Genomic DNA, 24,534 nt, shown 5'->3' with positions numbered 1-24,534 from the left:
ATGCCAACAGGTACCGAAACTTTAGTGGTGGGTGAAGATACCGCAAGTGTATTGGATACAGTAAAAGTGTAACATCCCGTATTTCAATATATTTTTAATTGAAAAATTATTTATTATTAATTTAAAAAAATTGATTCTCTTGTTTCAAATTTTTAAATTTTAGTAGATTTTTTTTTATGATTTTTTTTTATTTGTGAAAATTAAATTTGACATGTTTCATTAATATTAATAATTGTTATGCATTTAAATTCTTCTTAATTTAAATTAGTTTGTGGGTTTTAAAATTGTTGTATTGTTAGATTTAATTATTTTATTTTACTTAGTCACTGTGTTTAAATTTATTTTATTTAAATTGTTGTTTTGAAATAATTTTCGTTGGATTTTTGTGACCCAAGTTGTGAGGATTAGACCTCATTCTTTTCCCTCCATTTTTTTTTTTCGGAACTGCTTCCTCCCCTGCGCAACGTCCCTCTCTCCCTCTCCCCGTGCGTTTTCCTTCATCTCCCAGCCCGCCGCCGTGCGCCTCTGTCCGGCGACACCGCCCAGCCCACGGCCTTCCCCACCCTCCGGCGACCACCTCCCTCCAATCTTAGCCCCTCTAGCGTCATCGTTTGCCCCCACGCGCAACCCTATGCCGCGGCGTTCCTTCTGCTCGCGCGCCGCCGTCGCGCTACCACCGGCCACCATTTCTTCACCACTTCATCCTCGACCTCCTAGCAACCTAATGCATCCATCCTTGGTTCCAATCTGTCACCGGTGAAGCCCATCTATCTCCATCTTCGATTTGAGCATTTTTGGCCTTAAATTGCCGCCCACACCACCCACCACCACCACTAGCTTCACCGACATCCCTAAGCCCTACTCTAGCAATCTCGGGTCTTGGTTTATCACCATTCAAAAATGAGTTTTTGAGACCCACGGCCACAGTGCATTTGGCACTGTTTTGTTGCTACGTTGCCGCTTCTAGCACCTCCATGATCTTTCAAAAATTATATTATAACATTGTAAGTATTTTCTTAAAAAACTTTTGAGATTTAAATGTATTTTCGCGCTAACTCACATTTACTGTAAATTGGTTGGTTGTGCCGGACTGAGTCCGAGGAGTAAGGGGGTCGGTTGGATTGGATGATGGAGTTGTTGGTGTGATTGGTTTATGCTATGAGATTTGTTGGCTATTTCAAGTTTAAATATTGATGTTTTGTGTTTGACATGGATTATGGTGGATATTGGTGATTTTAGGAAGTGATGATATATTTTGGAATTATGAACGTTTTAAGTTTTGAGGAATTAAAACACGTTATTTAAGAAGTTTAGGCTTAAATATCGAAATCCGTGATTGATTAAAAACTTATGAAAATTATGTGATTATTTTTATAGGTGACGATTTATAGTCGACTCGACATTTTTTAGGAAATTTCTGAAAAGCTAAGTTGTCGAGGTAAGCGGGGTTCATATACTAGTTTTGCATAAAAGAAATGAAATGAGGTCGACTTTGAAAATATGCATGTTTGTTTGAAAAGAAATATGAAACGACCTCAAATGTTTGTTCTGCATATGCATAAATTCTATATAAGAGAAATTATTTTCTGTCATGACTAATGTAGACATGAGCTAATTTTGCGCATTCTGTTTCTAAACTATACAAAAGGAGCGAATATGAAAATCTAAAGTTTTTGTTATGAATAAATGAAGATATTTTGGACTCTGTTTATTTCAAACATGTGAAATGATCTGAAGCTATTCAGTATTTTGTTTTGATATGATGTGTCATTTGAAAACCTTGGTATGAAGTTCTGATTCTGTATTTGAATGTGATCTGGTTCCAATGATGTTTCGTTCTGTTTTTGTTAAGGCCCAGCCACGGGTATAATGGTGGTTTATAACCCTACCACGGGGTGAAACATGGAATACGGCCCAGCCATGGGTATAATGGTGGTTTATAACCCTACCACAGGGATAAAACATGGTATACGACCCAGCCACGAGTATAATGGTGGTTTATAACCCTACCACGGGGGTGAAACATGGTATACGGCCCAACCACGGGTATAATGGTAGTTTATAACCCTACCACGGGGGTGAAACATGGTATACGGCCTAGCCACGGGTATAATGGTGGTTTATAACCCTACCACGAGGGTTAAACATGGTATTTGTCCCGATGTGATGTTATGAGATGATATGAATATAATGTTTCAGTTGGATATGCCAAAGGACTTTCTTTTTTAGAACAAGTTTGTTTTTCTAAAAAATTTCGCTTTGATGTTTTGTAAAAAGTTTTGTTTATGCATTTTGAAAGTAAATGTCTTGTTCTGCATACTGAACTTTATAAATGCTCATGTTTATATGTTAGTATATGCTCTCTACTTATTGAGTTGTTGATAACTCACCCCTTATCTCCATAATATTTTTCAAATATTTTGATGGTTCAGCTGAGGATCAAGATTTTAAGGCTTTGATTGAGATGATTTAAGTATAGTGGCTTGAATCAATTTTTTTTATATGATATTGGGAATTTGGAGTTTATTTTTTTATATTGTTGAAAGGTGAGTTTAAGTGTTAGGAAGTAACTCTCCGACCCGTGCGGGACCGGGGCGTTACAGAAAGTGTTCAATTTGAATGGAAATGCGATCCCGATTTTTGATTTGTGGAAAGCTAAGAAAGCTGTCATGGCATTCACTCGTCATTTCGAGTCAGTTTCTTAAATAAATATTATATATATATATATATCATTATTTCGAACGAATTTCTGTCACAATGAATAGAAAATAGATAGAGGCTAATGGAGGTAATATTTTCACTCAAATAATGCACACCGATCATTCTTTTGTGTATTGTACTTGTCTTTGATTTTGCAGGTGTCTTTTGCCGCAAACGAGTTGATTATCTTGCCACCAAGAAGGTAAGTGTGTGGATGTGTCACACCCCGTCCTTGTAGTTGGACTTTTTATAAAATATTTTTAGAAAGGGCGACGAGATTTACTGTTCCCTTTAAAACTTTTCACTTGCATACCCAGGGTGCAAGACTCTACGTTTGTCAGATAAAATACGCTTTGGTAATAAAAGAGATTTACAACGAAAAATATTGATTTTATAATAATAAGGTCTCTCTTACATTTAAAACTCATTCCTAGACTTCCGTGCTCTTCCCCATGGGCTGTGTCTGTCCTGACCGTTCAGTTCCTGTGGGGGAGGGGCATACATAAAAACTAAAATGAGTCGAAGACTTGTAAGCATTACTTCATATAGTTAAAATATAGCAACATAAACTTTCATTCATGCATTCATCATTCGTACATACTTATACGTGCATGCATACGTGTCGTGCGTGCGTTCGTTTGAAAACGTCACTCGACGGGGTACTCTTTCTTTTCATGAAACGTGTCTCCCGTCAGTGCCTTCATTTCTTCAAGAGCCATTGTACTTGGTTTTACTTTAAAAAGGGCTTTCTTGTAGTGAAACATTTTCCCAGTCAGTGCCTTCATTTCTTAAAGAGTCCGTGCTCTTGTGCTCTTGTGCATACATGCATTCGTGCATACATACATTCATGCATACATACATTCTTTCTTATCACTTTCATAGGCCGGTACACACTGTTACGCCCCGTGTGTTAGGGTTAGCGATCTTTTGGACCAATGGATTCGTCCGTGGCCGCGGGTTGGAATCTCATTTCCGTTAGGGTGTAGCACTGGGTGCACTACCAGCACTACTGCCCGGCATTGCAATTTGCCCATTCATTCATTGGGTACCTCTTTTCATTCATTCATGTGGCCGTTACGTATTTTCATACATTTCATGCTTTCATTCATTTCATTCCAGTCCTTTCATTCATTCATGGCAGCTCGAAAGAGTTGGAGTTTTCATTCTTTTCTTATCTTTCATTTACATGTCATTTCATGAGAAAACATTTGTTTTTGTGAGAAAACATCTTTTCACGAGCATGTGCATAAACTTAGTCTTTTCATGACATTCGTAAAACATTCGTTCGTGGCATCGTAAAACATCCGAAACGTCAGCCTTCATGGTATCCACAAGCATCACCTTTAAACGTCTTCTCTCGTGGTGTCCACGAGCATTACCTCGTGGCGTCCATGAGAGCGTCAGTTCATAGGATCCATGAAAGCGTCCGTTTCCTTGTCTTTCTTTGCCTTTCGTGACAAAACATTCTTTTTCGTGAGAAAACGTCGTTTCATGAGAAAACATTTGTTTCATGATCGTAACATATCAATTCGTTGATTTTCTTGAAAATACATACAATAGATACGCCGTATAGTCATCCATTCACATGCGTACAATTAATACTTTGGGTGCGTAAAAAGAGGCTGCCAATGAGGGGTCGTACATACTTATACCTTTGAACACTAATCGTCTTCTTTCATAAAACGTCTTTCATTTCATTTTCTTAAGCATCTTAAAGGAAAAGCATTTCGTTTTCATTTCGTATCTTTTAGAAAACTCTACAAGAGTATGAACGTAACGCTTACCTGGACTCCATGCTCCTTGCATGTCATGCAGTCCATTCATGTGTTTGTCAAATGGCAACCTACATGCATACACATACCTTAACGTCATTCTCTATCTAGTACATAAGCAACTTAAACTTAGAAAGCATAAGCTACACTTCACTTAGAACACTCTCCTTCTATCCCGTGTTCTTACGTGTTCCTTACTAAATTAAAACCTTCGGGGACCCATTACGGTCACCCCGTCTTCCAATTCAAGGTCTTGTCTCCAGCACTTATTCACTAAAGTGAACCCATGATTCACCTTAGGATTAAGACACTAAGACCTCTGTCTCATTTTTCTCATTAACCACGTTCCAATGCATGACTCAGACCAACTAAGTCACGCATCCCTTCCTTAGATAGTCCACTTGTCACTATCTCTATGCACCTTAGCCCATACTAGTCCTCATTCCCATTCATACAAATCATATGGCTCTAAGCCAACTCTGAAGCTTAGGCACCGTTAAACCATACTCAGAACCGATTACCCATTACATATGGTGAATCCGTCCAGTACATGTGTCTCACCATATTACACATGTACTCTACCCCTTATCACCTAAGATCAACATACATAATACGTTGATCACCAGCTTCGAAGGACAAGGGCCATACTCCGATACCAACCTTCTCTTAACCCGGCTAGCATGGCTCTTCTTGCTATCCATTCCTTTTGACAGTTCATCTCAACACTTAACATGACAAGACTCTATTCATAACTACGTCTCATGTCACGTCATATAGCTCAAGACTATTCCCAAGTTACACCGTGACATTGTCACGTCATTTGACATCCTGTTACATCATGATATGAACCCGCGGGAAAGGAATCCCTTGAACCCACAGTCAATTTGAAAACTTCCCAAGAAAGCCAAAATCAAGTCAATGGATGGAGAACCTAGACCCGATGAGAACTCGTTTCAAGAACCTAGATTATATTAAAATCTAGACCCGTTGAAGAACCCGTCTCAAGAACCCAGATTACAAAGGAGGAACGCCACAAAGGTTGTGATTTACCTTTGATAAGTTCAAAAGTTCAATTAAGAACAAGAGGAGTAAAACTCAACTCACAATAAATAAATTCATCAAATTTCATAAACTTCATCGTTTAAGCCCTTGAACTTGTATTTGGCCCATCTGGAACTTGCAACATATCTTTAAGACTAGGCCCACCTTGGTTCCCATCATTCCCCCTCTCCTCAAAAGGATTCGACCTCGAATCTCCACATTTTCATTAATTTGTTCAAGAGTTTGGAAAAGACCATCCAAGCTACTCCTGTCATCAACAGGTAAATGTGTTAAATTTAAAGGAGTAAATCGATCAAGTCTATAAACAATTTCAAATGGTGAAAATTTAGTAGTAGCATGAACACTCCAATTATATGTAAACTCAATGAATGGTAAACAATACTCCCACAAATGTTCATGAAGCACATCTAAAGTCTTCCTCGAACCAAAATGACCACTCCAATATGCAAACTCAATGAATGGCAAATGATACTCCCGGAAAAGTCCATGTAACAATTCAATGAATAGCAAATGATACTCCCACAAACGTTCAAGAAACAAACCTAAATCTTTCCTTACACCAAGGTCACCGAACAAACCAGCATGTCTATCACACCCAAGCAACTTACGCAAAAAACTAGTAGGCACACAAAATCTATTCCCTCTAAACAAGTACGAATCTAGTTTATCGAACTTACCGAACGATGCTTTCTCACTTGTTCCATACACACTAGCAAAGTCATCATCATTAGCATGCAATTCCATATCATATTCAAGTCCCAACAATCTTGCATCTAAAATGAAAACAAGAACATACTTTCCTGCTAAAGCATCAATCACAAAATTTTCCTTACCTTGTGTGTATTTGAATACACGAGGAAAAGTCTCAATACAGTCCTCCCACTTAGCATGCATTCTACTCAACAACTTACCTTGTTCCTTTAAGTGTGTCAGGAACTCATGTTCTTCAAATAAATGTCGGTTAGGAATTGTCGCACCTGGCACAAGATCAACGTAGTGCTCTATCTCCCTAATAGGTGACAATCCCCTAAACACACCTCTAGGAATCACGACCTCATATCCCTGCAACAAAGAAACAACAACACTAGGCAAATAGTCGTTAAATTCGTTAGCATAAAAGCTGGCCTTAGCATAAAAACTCACTTTTGTCTTTCTATTTTTCTCTGCAACCTCTCTTTCTTTTTCCTCTTGTCGCTCTACTCTTTTTTCTTTACTCTTAACCACCTCTATATTTTCTTTTTCTCTCTCTTTCTTTTGATGTTTTGGCCTCATTCTCTTTTTTCCTCTCACTCTCTTTGTTCTTTTCACTCTTTGTTTTTCTTTCACTCTCCTCTTTTTTTGAACTCTCGGCCTTACAATTGTTTTTCAACTCATTCTCTCTTTTTCTTGAGGTTTCAGCCTCACCCAAATCATTTCCCTTAGGTGGTTCGGTCTTCTCCTTTGTTACAACTTGATCATTTTTGTCCCACTTTGGTTTCCAATGAGTACTAGAAACCAAAGTATACTTTGATGTACCCTTTCCTTTTAGCCGTCTCTCCACCTCCATAGCCATGTGCACCATATCCTCTACCTCCTTATAATGTTGCAACTCAACTACATTGGCTATCTCCCTATTCAACCCACTCCAAAATCTTGTCATCGTGGCCTCCTGATCCTCCACTACATTAGCCCGAATCATAGCCACCTCCATCTCCTTATGGTAATCCTCTACACTCCTAGACTCCTGTGTAAGATTTTGTAGTTTTTGGTAGAGGTCTCTATAGTAATGGCTAGGTACAAATCTCCGCCTCATGATAGCTTTCAACTCTCTCCATGTTTCTATAGGCCTCTCAAAATTCATCTTCCTATTGGATACTAATTGATCCCACCAAATAACCGCATAATCAGTGAACTCAATTACAGCCAACTTCACCTTCTTCTCCTCAGAGTAATTATGACAATCAAACATCAACTCTATTCTTTTCTCCCACTCTAAATAAACTTCAGGGTCAGTTCTACCTTGGAATGATGGTATTTTCATTTTGATGCTTCCAAGGTTCTTATCTACTCTATCTCGACCCCCTGAGTTTGCCCTAAGGCCTCTTCCATGCCTAACTCCTCTATGTCCACCCAATCCAACTTCAAATGTTAAGCCTTCCTCATTCTCACCAAACACTCCATTCTTATACCCATTCTCAATTCTAGGCTCACGTCGCCTCCTATTTCTCTCACCTTGCAGATTTCTAATCATTGCTTCTTGATTATCCATACTATCCCTCACTTCACCCAACACCAAGTTCAACCGCTCAAACTGTTGTTGCATAACTTGCAACACAAATGATGAGTTATCTGCCACACTTTTTGGTGATGAGTCACTTCTATGAGACATCATAATATGCTGCACAAAAAGAATGTTAGTGGAAAACCTCACACACTCCCTTACGTGTTTACACTCGAATAATGGCACTCTACTCGTGTTTCACTCTTAGTGGCTTTTTCCCGATAATAGTCTCACACTCTCTTGCCTTTTACCTCAACAGTTTTCTTACTCAAGTTCTTTAAGAACTAATTGAACACAATCAATAGAAAGCAACTTTGTTTTATCCCAACTAGTAATTAGATCCAGGAAACAAGAACAAGAGAAACATGGAAGGAATAAAAATGACACGAGAGTCAATGAAGTTATACGGATGAAAGAGTAACAATAAGACAAGATATTAACTTTAGTGATGTATGCAGCAGCCCCTTTGATGATAAAGTTCAATCAACAAATTTCTTTCTTTCTCATTTTTGTAACTATGTAGCAACCATTGAATATGCTACCTTTTCTTTTCTTCTTCTTCTTCTCTCTTTTTTTTTTTTTTTGAATTTTCTTTTCTTTTCTTTTCTTTTCTTTTCTTTTCTTTTCTTTAATTAAATCACAAACAGCAATACTCAATTGTGAAAATCAAGCAATTGAATTCAAGCATAGAAGAATTGACAATGAAATAGAAGATAATCAATGAAACGACACTCCAAGAAGTGGAAAAACTTAGAGATGTAGAAATCCAAGAATTTTGAAACCCTAGGAGATGTAAATTTCAGCCAAACCCAAAACCCTAAGAATTTCGGCAGCCTACTTTTTGTTTCTATTTTTTTTTTCTTTTTGGCAATCCTAGAACAATGAAGCCCTAGAATTAAATATGCAAGAAATAAAAGATAGAATCAGACCTGATTGAAAACCTTGCTCTGAATACCAAATGATATGAACCCGCGGGAAAGGAATCCCTTGAACCCACAGTCAATTTGAAAACTTCGCAAGAAAGCCAAAATCAAGTCAATGGATGGAGAACCTAGACCCGATGAGAACTCGTTTCAAGAACCTAGATTATATTAAAATCTAAACCCGTTGAAGAACCCGTCTCAAGAACCCAGATTACAAAGGAGGAACGCCACAAAGGTTGTGATTTACCTTTGATAAGTTCAAAAGTTCAATTAAGAACAAGAGGAGTAAAACTCAACTCACAATGAATAAATTCATCAAATTTCATAAACTTCATCGTTTAAGCCCTTGAACTTGTATTTGGCCCATCTGGAACTTGCAACATATCTTTAAGACTAGGCCCACCTTGGTTCCCATCACGTCACTTCCATACGCCAACTCCTAACTAATCACGAGTACGGTTCCTCACGTACTCTCGTCACATCGTGACCTATCATCACGTTCCCGTTACGCCATTCTACACCAACTTTCACTCATCGTAAGCACGACTGCCCAGTCATGCTTCCGCTGCGTACTCTTACACTTGTTCCGCTACTTCATCCTTATTCCCAGCCGTAAGTCCAACATGGTGACACTTGTCACCTTAGACTTCAGGCCACATCACAACTACTTTGGGACACTGTTCCACAGTTCCCGACAATACTCATCATGCTTTACGCCCATCAACTGCACAACCATCCTTATTTTTACGACACGCCGTACGGTGTGTCGCTGCACTTCATGGAGTACACTCCGCACATATTTCCTTCATATATGCCACAACTCATCACCATTACGGCATACGCACCACATGGTGCATTGCTCTTCTACATGGAGTACACTCCTCGTATACTCCCTTCACATACGCTATGCCATATCATCACTATGGCATATTCGCCATATGATGCGTCACTCCACTACATGGAATACACTCTGTGTATACTCCATGCACGTTATGGCACATCACCACTACGGCATACTATGGTGCGTTACTCCATCACATGGAATACACTCCGCGTATACTCCATGTACGTTACGGCATATCACCACTACGGCATACCCGCCATATGGTGCGTCACTCCATCACGTGGAGTACACTCCGTGCGTACTCCCTTCATATACGCTATGCCACATCACCACTATGGCATACATGACATGGCATACACGCTGTAGGGTGCATTAATCCGCCATATGGAGTACATTTCACATGTACTCCCTTCATACTCATCACGCCACATCACCATTATGGTGTACCCGTCATATGGTACATCACTATACCACATGGAGTACACTCCATGTGTACTCCATTCACCTGCATTACGTTACATCACCATTATGGCGTTCCCGTCACATGGTGCATCGCCCCGCCACTTGGAGTTCATTTCCAATGTACTCCCTGCATGCATATTACAAGACACAGAGTACACTCAGCGTGTACTCTTCCCGTTCCACAATATGCCAGGAGAGTATATTTCACATATACTCTCATTGTCTCACACTACGTCACACATAAAGTACACATAGCGTGTACTCTTCCCATTCCACTTACACCACGCCACCATTACAACACAGTCCACAACACTACACATCACACTTTTCAATTACGCCCAACACTTCACAGCACACTACATGGCACAATGCACCTCCATACAACACAGATATGCCCAACACTTCACTACATAGAATGCCCAACACTTTGTTACACAACACCACATCACAATACCACAACTCCACAAATACCAACAGCACAGTCCACAACCTAGTCAACTAATCAATATCTAACATAAATGACGAGAGATAGAGGGTTATACGATCGACGGGATAACCCGTGCGTTGTTTGTTGATCATCATAGCCTATGATGTCAGAAGAGTCATACGTGGCGGCTAACCCACGTACGGTAACTGTTTAGGCGTTGGATAGCTAGGTGTGGTCTTGGAAGGGCTCGTGATGGCCTCGTGATGGCGGTGAAAGGCAGTACACAGCGTATCTAGCCGTGTACAGTGGTGGTCAGTCATGTGCAGTGACTGTCCATCACGTGCAGTGGTTACCCATTACATAAAGTGCTGGTTTGGACCTAGGGTTCGGCTAAGGGAGGTGTGATGGATCTCGTGGTGGCGTCGAGGTGGCGGCACGGTGGCTCACAGTGGCGGTTCAAGGCCGTGAAGTGGGTGAGAGGCCGTGGGAGAGTGAGAGAGAGTGTGTATGCTTGGGTGGTAGATCGAGGCCGTAGGTGGTTGGGTTGGCTCGGTGGTGGCCTAAGGAGGCTGGAGATAGTGGTCATCTACCGTGGGTGGCGATGCACGGCAGTGGAAGGTGTAAAAGCCTTGCGTGAGAGGAGAAACAAGCAGTGAGGTGGAGGGAGGCTATGGGCTTCGGGTCATGTGGAGGAGGAAGGGGAAGGGGAGAGGAGGTCTATGGCGTCGCTTGGTGGCCGTGGGTGTCGCGCATGGCGGCACTAGAGGCCGCGCACTGTGAAGCTGTGCATGGGCCTCCTTGTGAGTTCGTGTGTGCAACGGAGGGAGAAGGTGGCTGCATGGGAGGTGCTGGTTTTGCTGGAGGGTGGTGGTCAGTGGCAGAGGAAGCTGCCGTGGGAGTGGTGGTGCTGGAGGACGGCGCACGGCGGCGCTATGTGCACCAAGCCCATTCGGGCTTTGCACTTCCAGCGGAGAGGAAGAGGGAGCGTGAGGGAGAGGGGCTGGGCTGGTTGAGCTCGCCGGCGTGAGGTGGAGCTGGTGGTGCCGGCGGTGAGGGCTAGCGGCGCCGAGCTGGGGCATGGAGGCTTCGGGCAAGGGGAGGGTGTCGTGCAGTGCAAGCCAAAGGAGAGATGGAGGAGAGAGAGAGAGCTACGGGAAAAAGTGAGGGAGAAAGAGAGGGTGTCGTGCAGTGGGGATCCATGTAACGATCTAACGGTGGATCTCAAACACTGATTTAAAATGCGTAAATATTAACTTAATTAAAAGCACTTAGAGTAATTAAGGTAGAATATTATTTTAAACTAACTTTAGTTTATAAAATAATATTCCTTCATCATTAATAAAATGATGAAGTCTCACTTAACATATTAAAGAGAATAAAACCATTTAATTAATAAAAGCTTTCAACATAATTTAAATCTTATAATATCTTAAATAGTTGAAATCATTTTAATAATGATATTAAAATGATTTCTGGCAATTATAATATTTTTGGATCTCTTCAAGAATATTATAATTGTCGTATTTAAAATCAAGCTTAGTTCAACAACACTGGAAATACTCTTTATAAATATATTTTCAACACATTTAAAACACTGGACGTGCCCTAGAAGTCGTACAATATCCTTCAAAACACGTCATCATGGTTCGGCACGCATGACGAGGCTCATAGTCGCTAGAGAGAAGAGGCGGACGGTTTACATAATTTCCGTCCTCAACACTTGCTTACGTAAGAAGGAAGGAATCTTATGTCAGAAAGAGAGAACTGTACGTAAGAAGGAACAACCGTACGTAAGAAGAAAGAGCGGGTTGTGACAAGATGGACTGTAGATGTCATGAGTTCATTCATTATGTTATAACATAAATTCTACTTGCGAAAAGGAACAAAATATTTGCTTCCCCATGATATTAACAACAAAGAAAGATTGTTGAGGAGCATAAATTAGATGAAAAAGTTGATGCTAATTAGAAATTGTTGGATCTGTGATGAGGAAAATTTTTTATTTTATATCACTGTCTGTAACGCCCGTCCTTATGGTGGGACATTTTATAAAATGATTTTAGAGAGGACGACGGGAATTACCGTTCGATTTAAAACTTTTTGCTTCCATATCTAGGGTGCAAGACTCTACGTTATAAAATAAAATGTGTTTTGAGAATAAAAGAAGTTTAGAGCAGAAAACATTAATTTTTACAATAAAAAGGCCTCTCATACATTTAAACTCTCATGCCTAGGCTTCCATGCTCTTCCCCATGGTCGTGTCTGTCCTGACTCGTACTTCATTCAGTTCCTGTGGTGGAGGAGCATGCATAAAAACTAAAATGAGTCGATGACTCATAAGCATTACTTCATACAGTTAAAATATAATAACATAGGTTTTCATTCATGCATTCATCATTCATACATACTATATGTGCATACATACATGCATACGTGCGTTCATTTCAAAACGTCACTGGATGGGGTTTTATTTTTAAAATAGGCTTTCTATTCGTAAAACGTTTCTCCGGTCAGTTATTTCATTTCTTAAAGAGTTCGTGCATTCGTGCATTTATACATTCTTTTTGATCACTTTCATTGGCTGGTACACACTGTTACGCCCCATGTGTTGGGGTTTGCGATCTTCTTTTGGACCCGAACTCCGCCCGTGGCCACGGGTTGGGAATCCCTTTCATGGGGAGCAACACTGGGTGCACTTCCAGTATTGCTTACCCGACATTGCAATCTACCCATTCATTGGTACCCTTTGCATTCATTCATGTGGTCGTTACGTATTTTCATACAGTAAATGTTCATTTCATTTCAATCCTTTTCATTTAACAGCTTGTTTATGGAAAAACGTCCTTTAAAAGCATGAGCTTAAACACCATCTTTTCATGGCGTCCGTAAAACATCAGTTCATGGCATCATAAAACATCAGTTCATTGATTTTCTTAGAAAATACATACAATAGATACTGCGTACTCCTGTCATGCATACAAATAATACTTTTGGTGCGTAAACATGGGCTACCAAGGAGGGTCGTACATACTTATACCTTTGAACACATAACATGTTTTCGTAAAATGTCTTTTGTGTCGTTTAGTAAGGCATCGTGAAGGAAAAACATTTCTTTTTCATTTTCGTATATTTTAGAAAACTCTAGAAGAGTATGAACATAATACTTACCTGGACTCCATACTGCTTTCATATCATGCAGTCCATTCATGTGCATGTCAGATGATAACCTACACGCATACACATAACCTTAGTGTCATTCTCTATCTAGTACATAAGAAACTTTAACTAGAATAAAATTACACTTTACTTGAAAACACTATCCTTCTATTTCCTGCACTTACCTGCCCTTTACTATGCTAAAACTTTTGGGATCTACTTACGGTCACCACATCTTCCAACTCAAGGTCTTGCCTCGAGTGCTCATCCACTAAAGTGAACCCATGATTCACCTTAGGATTAAGACACTAGGACCTTCGTCTTACTCTTCTTACTAACCACATTCAGACGCATGATTCTGACCAATAGAATCACACATTCCAATCCTAAACAATACACCCATCACTATCTTCATGCACCTTAGTTCACACTAAATCCTCATTCCCATCCATACAAGCCACACGGCTCTAAGCCAACTCTAAGGCTTAAGCACCGTATAACTATGCTTATGACAAATTACCCATTACATATGGTGAATCTGTCCGGTACATGTGTCTCACAAGATTACACATGTACCTTACCCCTTTTATCACCTAAGATCAACATATAACACGTTGATCACCTGCTTGTGTAAACAAGCACCATACTCTGATATCAACATTCTCTTAACCCAGCTAGCATGACTTTTCATGCTACTCTTCCCTTTTGACAGTTCATCCCAACACTTAGCACGACAAAACTCCGTTCACAACTACACCTTACATCACGTCATATAGCTCGAGACTACTCCCAAGTGACACCGTGAACATGTCACGTCACCTGACATCCTGTTATGTCATTTCTATGCCAACTCCTAACACATCACGAGTACGGTCCCTCACGTACTCCTGTCACATCGTGACATCTTGTCACGTTGCTGTTACGCCATTCCTATACTAACTCTTCACCCATCGCAAGCACGACTGCCAGTAACCATGACACTTCATGACATTCCCCAGTCATGCTTCCGTTGCGCACTCTTATACTTCTTCTTCTACTTCACACATACTCCCAGCCATAAGTCCAACACGGTGACACTTGTCAACTCAGACTACAGGTGACACCATAACTACTTCACAGTTCCCGACACTACTCACCACGCTCTATGCCCATCAACTACACAACCATCCTTATCTCTGCGACACGCCACACGGTGTGTCGCTTCACCTCATGGAGTACATTCCACGTGTACTCCTTCTTACACGCTACGCCACATCATCACTGTGGCGTACCCGCCATATAGTGCATCACTCCATCACATGGAGTACACTCAACATATACTCCCTTCATACACACTACGCCACACTGAGTACACTCTACGTGCACTCTTCCCGTTCCACACAACGCCACACCACCATTATAGCACATACTCCATAGCACTACACAACACAATCCACAACACTGCACAGCACAATTTCCAACTACGCCCAATACTTCACAGTGCACTACACAACACAACACATCTCCATACTACACAACGAACTCCACAACCCTAACAGCATAGTCCACAACCTAACCAATCAACTAATAACATAAATAACGAGGGATAGAGGGTTATACCATCGATGGGATAACTCGTGCGTTGCTCGCTGACCGTCACAGTCGATGACTTTGGAAGGAACGTACGGGGTAGCTATACAGCCTACGATGACTGTTTAAGTGGCTGGATAGCTAAGTGTGGTCTTGGAAGGGCTCATGGTGGCCTTGTGATGGTGGTAAGGAGCATAGTACGGCGGATCTGGCCATGTGCAGTGGCAGTCAGTCACGCGTAGTGACTGTCCACCGTGCGTACTGGCTGTCCACCACATAAAGTGGTGGTACGGGCTTAGGGTTAGACCAAGGGAGGTTGCTGGTGGAGCTGTGGAGGCTAGGTGGTGGTGGCACGGTAGTCCACGGTGGTGGAGGGGAAACTAGCCTTGTGTGAGAGGGAGAGATGTCATGAGAGAGTGAGGGAGAGTGAGGGAGCATAGGTGGCAGATCGGGGCCATCGGTGGTTGGGATGGGTCGGTGGTGGTCTAAGGATGCCGGAGAGGGTGGTCGGTGGCCAGAGGAGGTGGAGCTCCACTGTGGGTGTGGAGAACCCATACAAGAGAGAGGTGGACTTCGTGGGGGCAACGGCAGGGGGATGGAGGCCGAGCTCGCTGGATGAGGATGGCCGATGGGAGGGGAGGCTACCTTGGAGGTGGTGGTGCCGGAAGATGGCGCACGACAATGCAGCAACATCAACCCCATTCGGGTTGTGCACTGCCGAGAGAGAGGAAGAGAGAGCGTGAGAGAGGGAGACTAGTGTGGGGGAACTCGCTCGAGTGAGGTGGTGCCGGTGGAAGGGGCGGTGAGGCTCATCGACGCACGACAACATCGGGCTGGACAGTGGAGGAATCGGGCATGGGGGAGAGTTGCGTAAGACGTACATTGAAGGAGATGGAGGAGAGAGAGAGAGAGAGAGGAGAGGGAAAAGTGAGGGGGAAGGAAGAGAGGGGCCTGGGTATTTAATCCAATCCCTTCGTCTTGGGATCTACAAAATGATCTAACGATGAGGGATTAAAACACTGATTTAAAAATACGTAAACACTAACTTAATTAAAAGCACTTAGAGAAATTAAGGTAGAATATTATTTAAATTAACTTTAATTTATAAAATAATATTCCTTCATCATTAATAAAATGATGAAGTCTTATTTAATATTTTTAAGAGAATGAAGCCATTTAATTAAATTAGAGTTTTCAACATAATTTAAATCTCATAATATTTTAAATAACTGTAATCATTTTAATAATTAATATTTAAATTATTTCCAACAATTATAATATTTTTGGTGCTCTTCAAAAATAATATAATTGTCTTATTTAAAATCAAGTTTAGTTCAATAACACTGAAAATACTCCTTATAAATATTTACAGCACATTTAAAACATTGGGCATGCCTTAGAAGTCATATTATCTTTGAAAACACGCTATCGAGGTTTAGCACGCATGATGAGGCTAGCAGTCGCTAGAGAGAAGGGGTGGACGGTTACAAATTTTCTGTCCTTGGAATTTGCTTACGTCAGAAAGAAGGAACGTACGTCAGAAAGAAAGAACGTAACTAAGAAGGAATGAGTAGAGTGTTACACTGCCAGCTTCAAATCAATTGAATGGATATTTCCAAGGAAGGGCAATACATAGTTAGATTTATAATGAGTTCTTGTAGCCTGTAGAAGACATAATGACCTACCACCAAGGGTGGTGGCTCAATATTTTTTGGGTTATGCCTAAGTGGTTTGACATGTACTAGATCATGAGCTCGAATCTGAATATGGACTCACCTTAGACTATTAGTATTAGCTACCAAAGGATTCATTCAATTCCCTAGTAGGGCTAGGGTCTAAGTTGTGATTTAAACTCGACTTCAAGAAGCACCTGAGGCCTCTCTTCGTCTAGGACTCTCCTATTCGATCGGTTCCCAGCAGGTAGGGTGCTACTACGTTCACATCCAGATAGAGAAGCCATTTCTAGTCACCCCATGTACCCTTACAGCAGCCAAAAAAAAAAAAGATTTAATAACTTATTGGCATCTTCCCTTTAATTTTTGTTGGTTTAAAATGATAAGTGGGAAGTGCTTATGTCAACATAGTGTTGATATATGATATGTTGACAAGATATAGTGGATGCATCAGGTGTGGCTTTGGTTGTAATCGGACCTGGTAGTATTGATCAAGTATGTACTGATGATTAATTGAACTGTTGATACTTGCTTCAGTAAGACTTAATAGATGAATTAAGTAGACAATAATAAGATGCTCGTGCATTTGTTGGGTGTCAATATGTCATCCTTGGAATAAAGGTAATTGTAAATATGTATGAAAGTTTCATGAGGAAACCAATGGCACTCTTCACGTGAATTTTAAGGGTAAATATGACTAACAATGTTATGCTTCACTGAAATCATTTCTCACCCTTTGCCTCAGTTTTTTATCAAGGAAATAACTTAATTTTTTTAAGCAACTTGAAGCCATAATTTTATGCAAACAAGGGCATTTACTAAGCAAACAAAATTCAAATGAGGTATGTTTATGAAGAATTTGTATACTACTTGAATTCTATTATATCAGTCGTGGTACATCAAGTTCTACTTTGATTTTACTATCAATGGAGTAAAATGGAAACATGGAGATGAGATGGTGTGCTTGGGTAAATTACATGTGCACTTCTAGTTCCATTTTGTTTTCTGTTTTAAATTTCTTGTTTATATTTAAGTTCTTAAAATATTTATATCTTGAAATTTCAATTACTCTATAATAAAGGGGTCTATGTGAATATGGAACCATTGGCTTTGTTGCCAATTGATGATGATGATAACGCAATAATGTGATAATGATAAGGATGAGATGGTGAAGGTTTGGTGATGACAGCAATGATGGTGTCATTTTCATTGTTGCAAAGCAACATGTATTGTGAAAAGACCTTGCTAGTCATCAAAGCAACGGTGTAAAAGAATGAAGGAGAAATTTGTTCAATTTTATGTTGTAGAAATCTATGTGGATAAGGAACCATTGTTTTTGTTGTCAATTGATGATGATGATAATATGAATAATGTGATAATGATGAGGATGAGATGGTGAATGTTTGGTGATTGCAACAATGACGGTGCCATTCATGTTGTTGCAAAGCAACCTGCATTGTGGAAAGACCTTACTACTCATCAAAGCAAGGGTGCAAAAGAATGAAAATGAAATCTCTTCAATTTTATGCTATGGAGTCTATACTTCCAACTGAAAAAAAAATTGTAATGTCTTAATTTTGCAGCCTGCTAATAGAACTTCTTGTTTGTTTCAGAAGTTTATGCCAACCCAACCCACTCGTCGTATGAGGTTTTACAATTTGTCTCAGGTGTTCCAACTACATTCACTCCTAAAGTATGTGAAATTCCATTTTTGGTAACTCTACTAGTACTTGTGGCTTACATAAGGTGCTTGTGAAAATTAGCACTTTGTGATTCCATCTAGGAATTCTTAGTTTAGTTGTTTATGTGACACTACATGCAAGTCTCAAAATAATACAGTTATACATGGAAGGTTATCGACAAGACTGGAAGCTTTCATTTGAAAAGGACACCATGACTAGAGGTGTCTGGTATGCAAAACATCTAGTTGCAACTACTGTATCCATTTTTTTATTTTTATTTTTTATGATGAGATCAAAGTATCCAATTATGTACTTTTCTTGAACTCCTAGCAGCTATCAACAAAACCTCCATCCCGACTTGACTTAATGATATTATCAACAAAACCTAGATCCATCGCAACAAAATCTCATTGGTGGCTTAAACAAGATCCCAAGAAAGCCACCAAAGAAATCTGACAACGGTTGACTCTACACTAATGTTTAAATTGAAAAAAAAAAAACGTATAGAAGTGCATAGATTATAAGGCCTGCATTCAATAAGACAATTGGTTTAATGATCTTTATCTATTTTGGCTAAGCTTGTCAAATATGAGTTGTCTACTGCAATGGTAGAAAAATACTATTTTCTGAGTGATAGTTTTTTTCATTTTTTTTAAATTAACAAGTAGAAGTTTGTTGTTTCTCAAGCAGCAAGGTGGAATTATAATTTCAGGTCCTAGCAAAACTAACATCTCATTCATTCACAAGGTAATTAAGTTCCTCAACACAGCGTGTCCCTTTCTCTTTTGTCCTCATGCCCAGAACACGGTTAATCATCAATATGAACATTATTATATATTTGTTCTTAATCAACAGTTTCCTTTTTTTCCTAATGCACAGACCAATTAACGTGCATATTTTTACACTTTTATTAACCTTATCGAAATATATTTTTCTTATGCAATTAAGATCGGAGAGGAGTATCAAAAGACTCAACTCAAGGCTTTAAAGTTCTAAGCTCTTATGCTAGATACTACTTTAACTAGATGTAAAATTTGTTTATTTATTTTTGAGTAGGACAGAGAAGCTGGGGATGATCCTAATATCAAAGATATTCTGAAAGCCTTTTGTTCATGAAGAAGAAATGATGAGTCTACTGAAATTCTCTATTATATTTTACTTAATTCACTTCTACTTTCTATTTGCACACTTATCTCATACAAACACGCTGGCCCTATTCTATTTTAGCCGCTTCCAACCTTGAAAAGTGAGTAGTTCAGGTTTATGGGGGTGATTTAGAATGCTTACAAATAATATTATTCTTGAAAAGGGACCGATAAATGTAAACGACACATTGACATCACACAAAACACCCTAACAATAAGCAAATCCTGATCCAGCCACATATGCTGCTTGTTTCCACAGTTGCAGGAGTGAAACCGTAGTGAAGGGTATGGGATTTGGCTTCTTGCAAGAGAGAAATTCTTGTGACACACATTTCATTGTAGGCCGAGACTTTGGCTGAGTGTGAAGACATGCAAATGCTATTGTAGCAACAAGTAAAATATCTTGTCCAATTAGAAGATTTGGAGGTGGCAAGCATTGGTCTAATATTTCATTTAGGATCATATTTTGAGATGATGATCATGATGATAATGAGGACAGGAGTTCTCCTGGATGCCTTCCCATTAATACTTCTAGTGCCACCACTCCAAAGCTATATACATCGCATTTTTCAGTAATTGTCATCGTGTAGGCAAACTCTATCGAGAAAGAAAAAAACGATGAGAACGACTAAATGCGGTCATTGAATAGTAATACATCTAATTAATTTGATAATTATAATTTAACAGTAAAATTATTGAATGAAGAATAATATTTAATCAAGTTATCAATAATAATCTTTTGTTTTCAAAATACAAATCCTTTAAATAAAGATTGACAACTTCATTATATAATATTATGAAAAATAAACAAAGTTCACAAAAATGGGTTCTAGTTTCAACTATTTATTTTTTAATTTTTTTGCGTAGAGGATATAATTTGAATCTAAATTTTTTTATGAATTTTAAAAAACATTTTAAATTTATTTGAAATATCTTAAAATTAAATATTTAGAAATTATATATGATATTCTTAATCGATATCTTAGATTATTCAGCTAGCTCGCACATTATTCGATCAGATCTAGGACTAGTATTATATGATATTTAAATCATGAAACTTTGAGTATAGAAAGGTACTATATATATTATTATATTATTGCTAGTTGCAAACTATTCCTATATAGTCTCATTATCCACTCTCCAAATGTATTATTCTAAAATAATATATGCGATTATGCTAAACATAAAATTAAATGAACAACAAATATATCTAATTAAATTTATAATTTTAGATTATTGGAATTTTAGATTTTATTGCATGTCTTTTTAGTTTTATCAACTTAATATCCTTTTAGCTTAATTGGTAATAGCTATTCATAAATTGTAAATCTAACAATAAGAAAAAGGTAAAGAAAAATAATCTTGAAAAATATCTAGATACATGACTAATGGAATGATTATATTCAATATTCTTAATTAAATAATTTAAATAACATTGTTGTGGTAGAAATAACCAATTAACAATTTACCTGGGGCAATGTAACCATAAGTGCCAGCAACCAATGTTTGATTGGAGGTGTCAGGATCAAGGAGTTTAGCTGTTCCAAAGTCAGATATAAAACCTTGGAATTTGGAGTTCAGCAAAATGTTGTTGGATGATATATCTCTATGAACAATTGCTGGGATGCATTCATGATGCATGTAAGATAAAGCGTGTGCTATGCCTTTGATGATGTTTACCCTCTTACTCCAATCCAGTTCCATAGCTTCGTCAACATTTCTTAGGACACAGAATAGGCTTCCCCTTTCCATGTACTCATAAATTAAAAATCTACATCCTTTATGTACACAGAACCCATGCAGCTTCACAATATTTCGATGTCTTATCTCTGTTAACACCCTCACCTCATTTATAAAGCTCTTATAGAAAACTGGATTCTCAGCCTCTCTTTGATGAAGTTTCTTTAAGGCAACCACATTTCCGCTTGGTAATTTCGCTCTGTAAACGCTACCATAACCACCAGTTCCAATGCAATATCTGATATCAAAATCCTCGGTTGCTTCAATAATGTCTTCATATGCAATATGTCCGTCATAATTCCATATCGAGAATATGTTTCCATTCTTTGATCCCCTAAACTCAATCTGATTTTCCTTGAATGCACAACAAGACAAGAGAATACCCCACCCAATAAACAGGAATCCAAGGAAAATGCTGATGGGTACAAAAGTTTCTATTTCGACTACGTTTGATTTTTTACCTTTAGGACATGGAGGGAAATTCTTGAACTGACCGCATAAATCCTTATTGTCATTTAATGTGTTGGAGGTATGATACAGAGCATAATTGTCTGGAATTTGACCCTCCAAAGAATTATGTGAAAAGTCGAGTCTTTGTATACCAGTGAGAGAAGAGGGAATGCTTCCCGTAAGATTATTGTAGCTAAGATCCAAGGTCAAAAGTGGGGCAATAGTCCCAAGTGCACTAGGTATTTCTCCACTAATAAAGTTATGGCTAAGGTTAACGTAGCTCAAATTTTTAAGCAACCCTATTTCGGAGGGAATGGATACATTAATTTTATTCCGAGAAAGGTCCAGATGTTTCAAATTAGTGAAATTACATAGGCTGAAAGGGATTAGACCAATGAGCATGTTCGAACTAATGCCTAAAACGATCAAATTCTTCAGCATCCCTATTTTAGGGGGAATGAATCCATTGATTTTATTCCGACTAAGGCCTAAAGATTCCAAATTAGTTAAATGACCCAGAGTGGAAGGGATTGGACCAACGAACATGTTCGAAGAAAGGAATAAATATGCCAGATTTTTCAGCATCCTTATTTCGGGGGGAATGGATCCATTGATTTGATACTGACGAAGGTCTAAATATCTCAAATTAGTTAAATGGCCCAGAGTGGAAGGGATTGGACCGACGAGCATGTTCAAAGAAAGGTATAAAGAGGTCAGATTTTTCAGCATCCTTATTTTGGGGGGAATGGATCCATTGATTTGATTCTGACGAAGGTCTAAATATTTCAAATTAGGTAAATGGCCCAGAGTGGAAGGGATTGGACCGACGAGCATGTTGAAAGAAAGGTCTAAAGAGGTCAGACTTTTCAGCATCCCTATTTCGGAGGGAATGAATCCATTGATTTGATTCTGACTAAGGTCTAAATATTTCAAATTAGGTAAATGGCCCAGAGTGGAAAGGATTGGACCGACGAGCATGTTGAAAGAAAGGTCTAAAGAGGTCAAACTTTTCAGCATCTCTATTTCGGAGGGAATGAATCCATTGAGTTCATTATGATTCAGGTACAAAAAGTCCAAACTAGTTAAACAGCCCAGAGTGGAAGGGATTGGACCGACGAGCATGTTCAAATCAAGGTATAAAGTGGTCAGATTTTTCAACATCCCTATCTTGGGGGGAATGGATCCATTGATGTAGTTGTTCAAACCAAGGTCTAAATATTCCAAATTAGTTAGATAACCCAAAGTGGCAGGGATTGGACCGACGAGCAAATTTGAATGAAGGTCTAAATAGACCAAGTTCTTTAGCATCCCTATCTCAATTGGGATGAGCCCCGTAAGGAGGTTCCCATTAAGATCAAGCCTATCTAAATTTGGGAAGAAAGAGAGGTTGAGTTTGTTCAACTGACCTCCCAAACTAGAATGAGATTTATCGATGGTTGTGACGCTTCCACCAGCATTGCAAGTAATACCATCCCAGAGGCAAGCACTTGAATAATTACTACTGGCTTGGGCAGTAGTGGACGACCACCACCTAGTCTCCCTCAAAGCCTTGGCTTGTTTAAGTTGAAGGGCAGATGATCCAAATGCAGCAACAAGTAGCTGATGAAGTGCATTATCCAAACACTTTCCGCATAACAAGATCCAGATAGCCCATGCTACTATCGGTATGGAAATGGAAAGAGAGGCTGCTGCCATTTTTATGAGGAAGTAATGGCCGATTAGTACTAGGCAAGACTATATTATATATAAGAAAAGATACTATCAAGCTAGGCCTGTGAAATAATTGAATAAATCATCCTAGAAATTTCCATGGAATGAATATTCATCTTGCATTGAAATTTCCTTTTGAAAGCCAATACATTTATTAATCCTTGAAATCGACCCTCAAGACTTGTCCTACATGCATGCGACGACTCATTGACTATATTCATGTATTAATTATATATAGGTTCCATTTGGGGAATTGATCTTAATTATTATATATAGTTTCAACACGGTACTACTTATACTGAATTTAAAGTGTATTATTGCATCTTAACAACGTCCTTGATGTGATTAAATACTAATAGTTGCATGCGCAATTTGTGGCCGGGACGTCAATATTGTACAGTTTTTAACTATTTTCTATTTTACTTTTTTTTTTTTAAAAAAAAAAACTATTTTCTATTTTAAACTTTGTGAGTACTAATTTCAATGAAATACATTTAAAATGAAAGAGGACAAAATATATTGTGTTTTTTTTTAGTAATTTTAACACTCCATAACCATTCATATTATTTTAAGATTCCACAGACTTTAAAATTATTGAAATTTATAGTCTGGTTTTTAGGAAAGTAATTTGTGTTTGGATGTTGAACTTAGATGATAAAATATTATTTGAATATTATTTTTTAATATTATTATTATTTTAAAATTTTAAAATTTTGAATTATTTTTTATATTTTATATTAAAATTTAAAAAAAATTATAATGATGAGTTGAGATGAATTTAAAATCCAAACTAGCTAAAGTAGGAAAGACTTCCACGTTGACCCGATGATGATCAATTACAAATTTGAGGGACGTGGAGACTTTTCTCATCCAGAGATAGGCGATCATTACATGTTGCTGACAGGGCGCGATTTCTACTTCAAAATTTCAAATAATGTGGCCTTCATCAAATATTTGAA

At 38.7% G+C, this 24,534-nt stretch overlaps 2 pseudogenes; one reads left to right on the top strand and one right to left on the bottom strand.

Annotated features, from left to right (window-relative positions):
• Positions 1 to 19,646, top strand: LOC109013431 (annotated as a pseudogene).
• Positions 19,647 to 19,883: 237 nt separating this feature from the next.
• LOC109013430 lies at positions 19,884 to 23,560 on the bottom strand (annotated as a pseudogene).
• Positions 23,561 to 24,534: the final 974 nt, after the last annotated feature.

Source organism: Juglans regia, chromosome 3 (assembly GCF_001411555.2).
Source record: "Juglans regia cultivar Chandler chromosome 3, Walnut 2.0, whole genome shotgun sequence".
In the NCBI taxonomy this organism is placed as follows: Eukaryota; Viridiplantae; Streptophyta; class Magnoliopsida; order Fagales; family Juglandaceae; genus Juglans; species Juglans regia.
This window is presented reverse-complemented; position numbering and strand designations above follow the sequence as displayed.